This window comes from Lygodium microphyllum, chromosome 25 (genome assembly GCF_053477565.2).
Source record: "Lygodium microphyllum isolate KBCC chromosome 25, Lygodium_microphyllum_v1.1.10, whole genome shotgun sequence".
Classification (NCBI taxonomy): Eukaryota; Viridiplantae; Streptophyta; class Polypodiopsida; order Schizaeales; family Lygodiaceae; genus Lygodium; species Lygodium microphyllum.
In genome coordinates, this window is record NC_141159.1 from 71,320,751 (window position 1) to 71,326,985 (window position 6,235).

Genomic DNA, 6,235 nt, shown 5'->3' on the forward strand with positions numbered 1-6,235 from the left:
TGGTATGCAATTCCATTTTTTGTATGTATTGTCATGATGCTATAGAATCGATTGCCGAGTTTGAAAGAGTATTTCTTCAACTAGTTTCATGACATTGGAACTAGTTTTCGATTCATTAGTAAATTATGCTTATGAAGAGGACATCTTTTTGAATTGTGGTCCTAGCTTGGATATATCTCTTCATGATGAGACGGGACCTGGTCAATTATGGGGATTCTTATCTAAACATGCTTTATATGGCATGTGATGACTAGTTTAGGTAATCCAAAAAGTAGCCAAGACCCATCTACCAGTATTATCCTAGACACATCAACTTATTAGACAACATGTTATGCACACAGCTCTTGCTATATATGCAAGAGGCATGGGTCATAATTTGATGCACCTAGTTTAGGACTAGGAGCCCTATTTTCTCCATGGAATGGGGCATCTTATTGCATGTCCAATAGTACTTCTTGAATGAAGGGGGGGACTAGCTAGCCTAACTAAGGGAGAAAAGAAAGAGAAGGACTGTAGGAGAAGAACAAGAGGAGAGAGAAATACAGAAAGAAAAGAGAGAGAGAAAGAGAGAAAGAAAGAAAGATAGAAGGAGAGAAGAAGAAGGAGAAGCCATGAGAGCTAAAGAGAGGTGGAAGAGAGGTTTCTTGATACTTCCCTGATGCCTGAGGAAGCCCTCTTACACTTTTTATACCGTCAATGTGTTTGGTATTTTCCCGTATGCCCGGTTCATTACAAACCATCCCATCTCATGAAGTTTTTGTCCTCAAAAAAAAGGGAGGAATAGGGAGGGGAGGCTACAGAGTACTACTCTGCGTGTGATACAAGGGCAATAAGCAAGGGTATCCATGTCATGAAAACAAGGCCCTGGATGGAGTGGACAGTGTGCAGTCCAAGATGGGTCTGCTGTAGGAAGTCAACCATAACTTTGGGTAGAAGACTCCGAATGGGATGACTGAGGTGTCATTGAGAAGTCCACAAGATATACTTTCAGCTCATGTGGGTAAGGTGGGGTTGAAAATAATTCAGGATCAAAATTGTTGCAAAACGGATGGCTGTCCAGAAGCAGATAGGTATGTTGTCCAAGATAGGAATGCTGTAGGAAAATAGCCATACTTCCCGTAGGAAGCTCTAATTGGGACAAGTGAGGTGTCTTTGCGGAGCCCTTAAGGTGTACTTTCAGCCCATGTAGCTAAGGCGGGGCTGAGAATAGCTCAGGACCGAAATTGGTGCAAAACAAATGGTTTTCTAGAAGCAGGCTATAGTCCAAATAGGGGCCCAAGTGTGGTCAAGATCCAAGCAATGTAGCCTCCTTGAGGTGGGGAAACTCATCCAAAATACAAGCCAGACACCAAGAAGATTCCTCTAGAGGTAGGCCTCGCCATTTGATCAAGTACTCATGAATGGACCGAGTACGAAGTTGCTTTTCAGGCACATAATGAATAAGGCCCTCTTCATCCATGGGGGGCAGTTCCTCCACATAATCTTTGGGGGTGCCTATGAATGGCTTCAATTGTTTCACATGGAATACATTATGTATCTTAGTGTGAGGTGGGAGTTGGAGGTGGTAGGCCAAGTCTTCGACTTTCTTAAGGATTGTGTAGGGCTCGTAGTAACGATGTGCCAACTTCTTGCAAGAGCCATCTTTAAGTGTAGCATAACGGGACTTAGGGACCTTAAGGAGTACCAATTCACCTTCTTGGAAGTCAATAGGGTGCCTCTTTGCATCTGCATGGAGCTTCATGTGTTCTTGATCCTTTTTGAGATTGACCTTGCATTGCTGAAGCAAGGCATGCATGCGGTGCAACTCTTCTTTCCCAAGGGGGTTAAGCTTCTCATCACTGAAAACCACGATGGGGAGGGGCACCTTATAACCATATAATGCCTCAAAGGGGGATACTCCAATACTCGAATGAGTGGAGTTGTTGTAAGCAAACTCAGCCAAATGTAGCCACATATCCCAAGCATTCTACACATCATGAAAAAATGTCTCAAGTAGGTCTCAAGCCACTTGTTAACTTGCTCGGTTTGCCCGTCCATTTGGGGATGATAGGCTATAGTTAGAGCTAGTTTGGTCCCCATGGAGTTGAAAACTGCCTGCCAAAATTGACTCATAATTTTGGTATCCCGATCATGCACTATGACATGTGGCAATCCATGCAACCTAAATACATGCTCCATAAATTGAGTGGCAACTTGAGATGCTGTAAACTGAGATTTTGTAGGGATGAAATGGGCTGCTTTAGTGAGGCGATCAACTACCACATAGATGTTGTTCCAGCCCTTCTTGATTGTAGGCAACTCGGTGATGAAGTCCATCATAATGTGGGTCCATTTGCCCTCGCGAATATGCAAAGGTTGCAGTAATCCACTCGGTTTAAGAGTGATGTACTTATTTTGCTGACAATGCATACATTTAGACACAAAGTCTTTAACATCCCACCATATTCCTTTCCAATGGAAGCTTTTTGCAATGCAGTCATACATCTTAAACACCCCTAAGTGACCAGCAATCAGAGAATAATGCATCTCTTCAAGTATCCGTTGAGTAAAAGGGGAGGCATGGGGAATTACAATACGACCATGTGTCCAAATAAGACCATTGTGGAGCTAATATTGGGAGTTGGCATCCATAACACCTTGCTGTAATTTTTGAAAAAGAGGGCTGAATTCAACATCAAGCAAGTAAGCCTCTTGGAGTTCTTCTATCCAATCATGATGGAGTTTAGTGATAGATGAGACCTTGCATGCCCACATGTGAGAGAGTGCATCAACCACCACTACATTATCCTTCCCAGGGGTGTGAGTAATATCAAAATCATAGTTTTGCAAGGTGGCTACCCATCTGCGTTGCTTGGGAGTTAAGTTGGGCTGAGTCAAGAAGTATTTGAGCACACGATGGTCACTTTTCACTTTGAATTTACTGCCATAAAAGTAGTGATTCCACTTTTTGATACCAGGAATGATTGCCAACATCTCTTGTTGATCATAGACATGCAACTGTCTCTCTTTATCATCCAATTTGTGTCTCTCAAAGGCTATCACACCATGTTCTTGCAACAAGACAGCACCAATACCTCATCCACTAGCATCATACTGAATGGTAAATTCTTTTGAGAAATCAACAAGAATGGACGCCGAGGTAAGCAATTCCTTCAGCTACTAAAAGGTGTAATAAGCCAAGGCATCCTAAAAGAAGGCTTCTTTTTTCAACCTATCAGTCAATGGTGCTGCAATTGTAGCATAATGGCGGATAAATCTTCGAAAAAAGGAGGAGAGACTAAGAAAACCACGTAATGAGGTGGTGTTAGTGGGGTGGGCCAGTCTCAAACACACTGCACTTTCTTAGGGTTAGCTTGGATGTCTTTCTCACTAACCATGTGTCCCAAGTACCCAACCTCTGTTTGCATAAAAACACACTTGCTTTCCTTGGAGAACAATCGATGCTCTCTTAGTATATCAAAAACTTGCTTGACATGGTGTAAATGCTTATGTAGTGAGTTGTTGTAAATGAGTATATCATCAAAGAATACCAACACAAACTGGAAAAGCCATGGCTGCAATATCTTATTCGTGAGGCTCTGAAATGTGGCAGGGGCATTAGTGAGCCCAAATGGCATGACAAGGAAGTGGTACAAGCCACGATCAGTCTGGAAAGCTATCTTAACTTCATCACCCTCTCTCATTCATATCTGGTGGTAGCCGGATCTCAAATTAATCTTGGTGAAGTAGGGGGTTCCCTTGAGCTCATCAAGCAAGTCATCAATTCTAGGGATAGGATACGTGTTTTTGACTATGATCTTATTGAGATCACGATAGTCAATGCACATTCAAAAGGACCCATGCTTTTTCTTGACCAATAGAACTGGGGAGGCATAATATGGGGGTTTATTGATTGGTTTGGCATGGGGCTCCAATTCAATCGGGTTGTCTGCTTGCCTCTTAGGTGGAAGGGTTGTGGGGGCTTGAAACAGATCTCGATATTCAGCCACCAAGAGTGCCTTTAATGCTACATCTTTCTTCCAAGAGTTGTGTTGGTCCTCAACATCCTTATTCAAATGCAAAACAAAGATATGTCAATGCTTCTTAAATTAATTTTTCAGTTGTCTTGTTGTTGTAAGCTGAAGGTCTGCATTTTCTTTGATTCCTTCCAAATGTACAAGATGCCCATGTGCCACAAACTCCATGTATAGTTGAGAGAAGTTCATGGAAATCTTCCCCAACTGCTTTAGCCAATCACAGCCTAAGACAACATCCACAGGGCCCATATCAAGTGTAATTAGGTCCACCACTGCTACATAATTTTCAACTAACTTGAGAGGCACTTGTGTGCAAACATGGGTGCTTATCTCTTCACTCCCGTTAGCCACTTGAACTTTTAGAGGTTGATGTAATTCAGTAGGAATGCATGTGAGATGGGCAAGGGTGGATTTGTTCACAAAACTGTGTGTGATGCCCCTATCTATGAGGATATATACATTCTTGCTATTCATGTTTCCATGTACCCGTCGGGCTCCTAGAACCCGTCCATGCATCCATGGAGATTGAGTAAACTGATATAGGGGTAAGTGGGGGGGCCAGAGGGGGAGGGGGGGTAAAGTATCAGTTCTAGCCAAGCCAAATGTGGACAACAACCGAGGTCAAAAGGGAACCCATCCGGAGAATCATAAAACTAATCGGGTTCAAGATCCTCTTCAAATTTTGCATTTTCAACATGTGTCATCATCGATGGTGTGTCATGCGGGTCCTCATCCACTTTATCACAATCTTCCAACACATACATGCTATTAAACCTAACAATGGCATTCTTAAATGGGCATTGGGACGCATGATCGGCCATGTATTTATCCCCACACTTGAAGCATAAACCCTTAGCCTTTCAGTCACCATGAATAGGAGGCACTACAGGACTCTGAACAGCTGATGGTGCTGCCAAACTGAGAATAGTTGGTGGTGCTCTTTCTATAGGCTGAGGAAGTGCGGGATGCAATTGTTAAGTACTGTCTATAAATCTCACATCAAGTGTAATATCATTTGTGTTTGATACTGGTGTAGCAAGGCTAGATTCAAACACTGCACCTCGCAACACAATCTGAGAATTCCCTACTCTGACAGTGAAAACAAGCTGCCATTCTTTCACTTCTACCTCCAGATGCGGTCAAACCTCCAGTGAGCTCCCCAAGAAAGGATGCCATCTTTGGTTTCCCTAACTCATGTGGTCTTTCATTGCTGTACATGTCCTGATCTACCTATGCACCTGAGTAACTAGGGTTCGTGAACTAAAAATAAACTAAAACTAGAGGGAGGAGAGAATGAAGAAGGGACCAAATACCTAAGCTCTGATACCAACTGTAATGAAGGGGGGACCTAACTAGCCTAACTAAGGGAGAAAAGAGAGAGGACTACAGAAGAAGAAGAAGAAGAGGAGAGAGAAAGACAGAAAGAAAAAAGAAAGAGAGAAAGAGAGAAAGAGAGAGGAAGAAGGAGAAGCCATGAGAGCTGAAGAGAGGTAGAAGAGAGGTTTCTCGATAATTCCCTGATGCCTGAGGAAGCCCTCTTACACCTTTTATACTGTCAGTGTGTCTGGTATTTTCCTGTATGCCACCCAACTCATTACAACTTCAAGGAAAGATGTCGTATAAGCTATATTGATTTATTATTTTAGGTCAAGAGGGTTGTTTTTTTGGATATAAATGTTATCTTTCATTAGGTGAAGAGGGTCATGTGTCTATTTGGTGTGGGTATGTTTGATGGTTCTTTATTTTAGTGTTATACTAGACATGTTTAAAGAAGCACCTAGAGAGAGCCAATTGCTGTGTCGAAGCTTCTTGCATCCAATCCAAGTGGTATCTTTTCTTTTTGAGTTCTTTCCCTTAAGCAAAATGTGTATGTGTATTTGGGGATGTTCCTTTCTTTATTAGGGATCGACAGTCAAGGCATGAAGTCCCAAGATTAGGTTAGGTATATTTGGGGAGGTTTGCCTCTTGCAAAGACACTCTCTGGAATACAAAGATGTGTCTTAGAGCTAGCCCTAGTGACCCTATCCTCCTAGCGTGCTAAGAGACTAGTTCTAGGAATTCTTATTAGTTGTGAGGCAGCTAAGGAAGCCTAACAAATAAAAGAAGAACATGATAAATTTGTTTGAAATACATACAATATGAAGATGTGTAAAAAGTAATTCTAAACCTTGCAATAAGAATATTAAGAGAAAAATCCAAATAGCAAATGTTTATCGCCT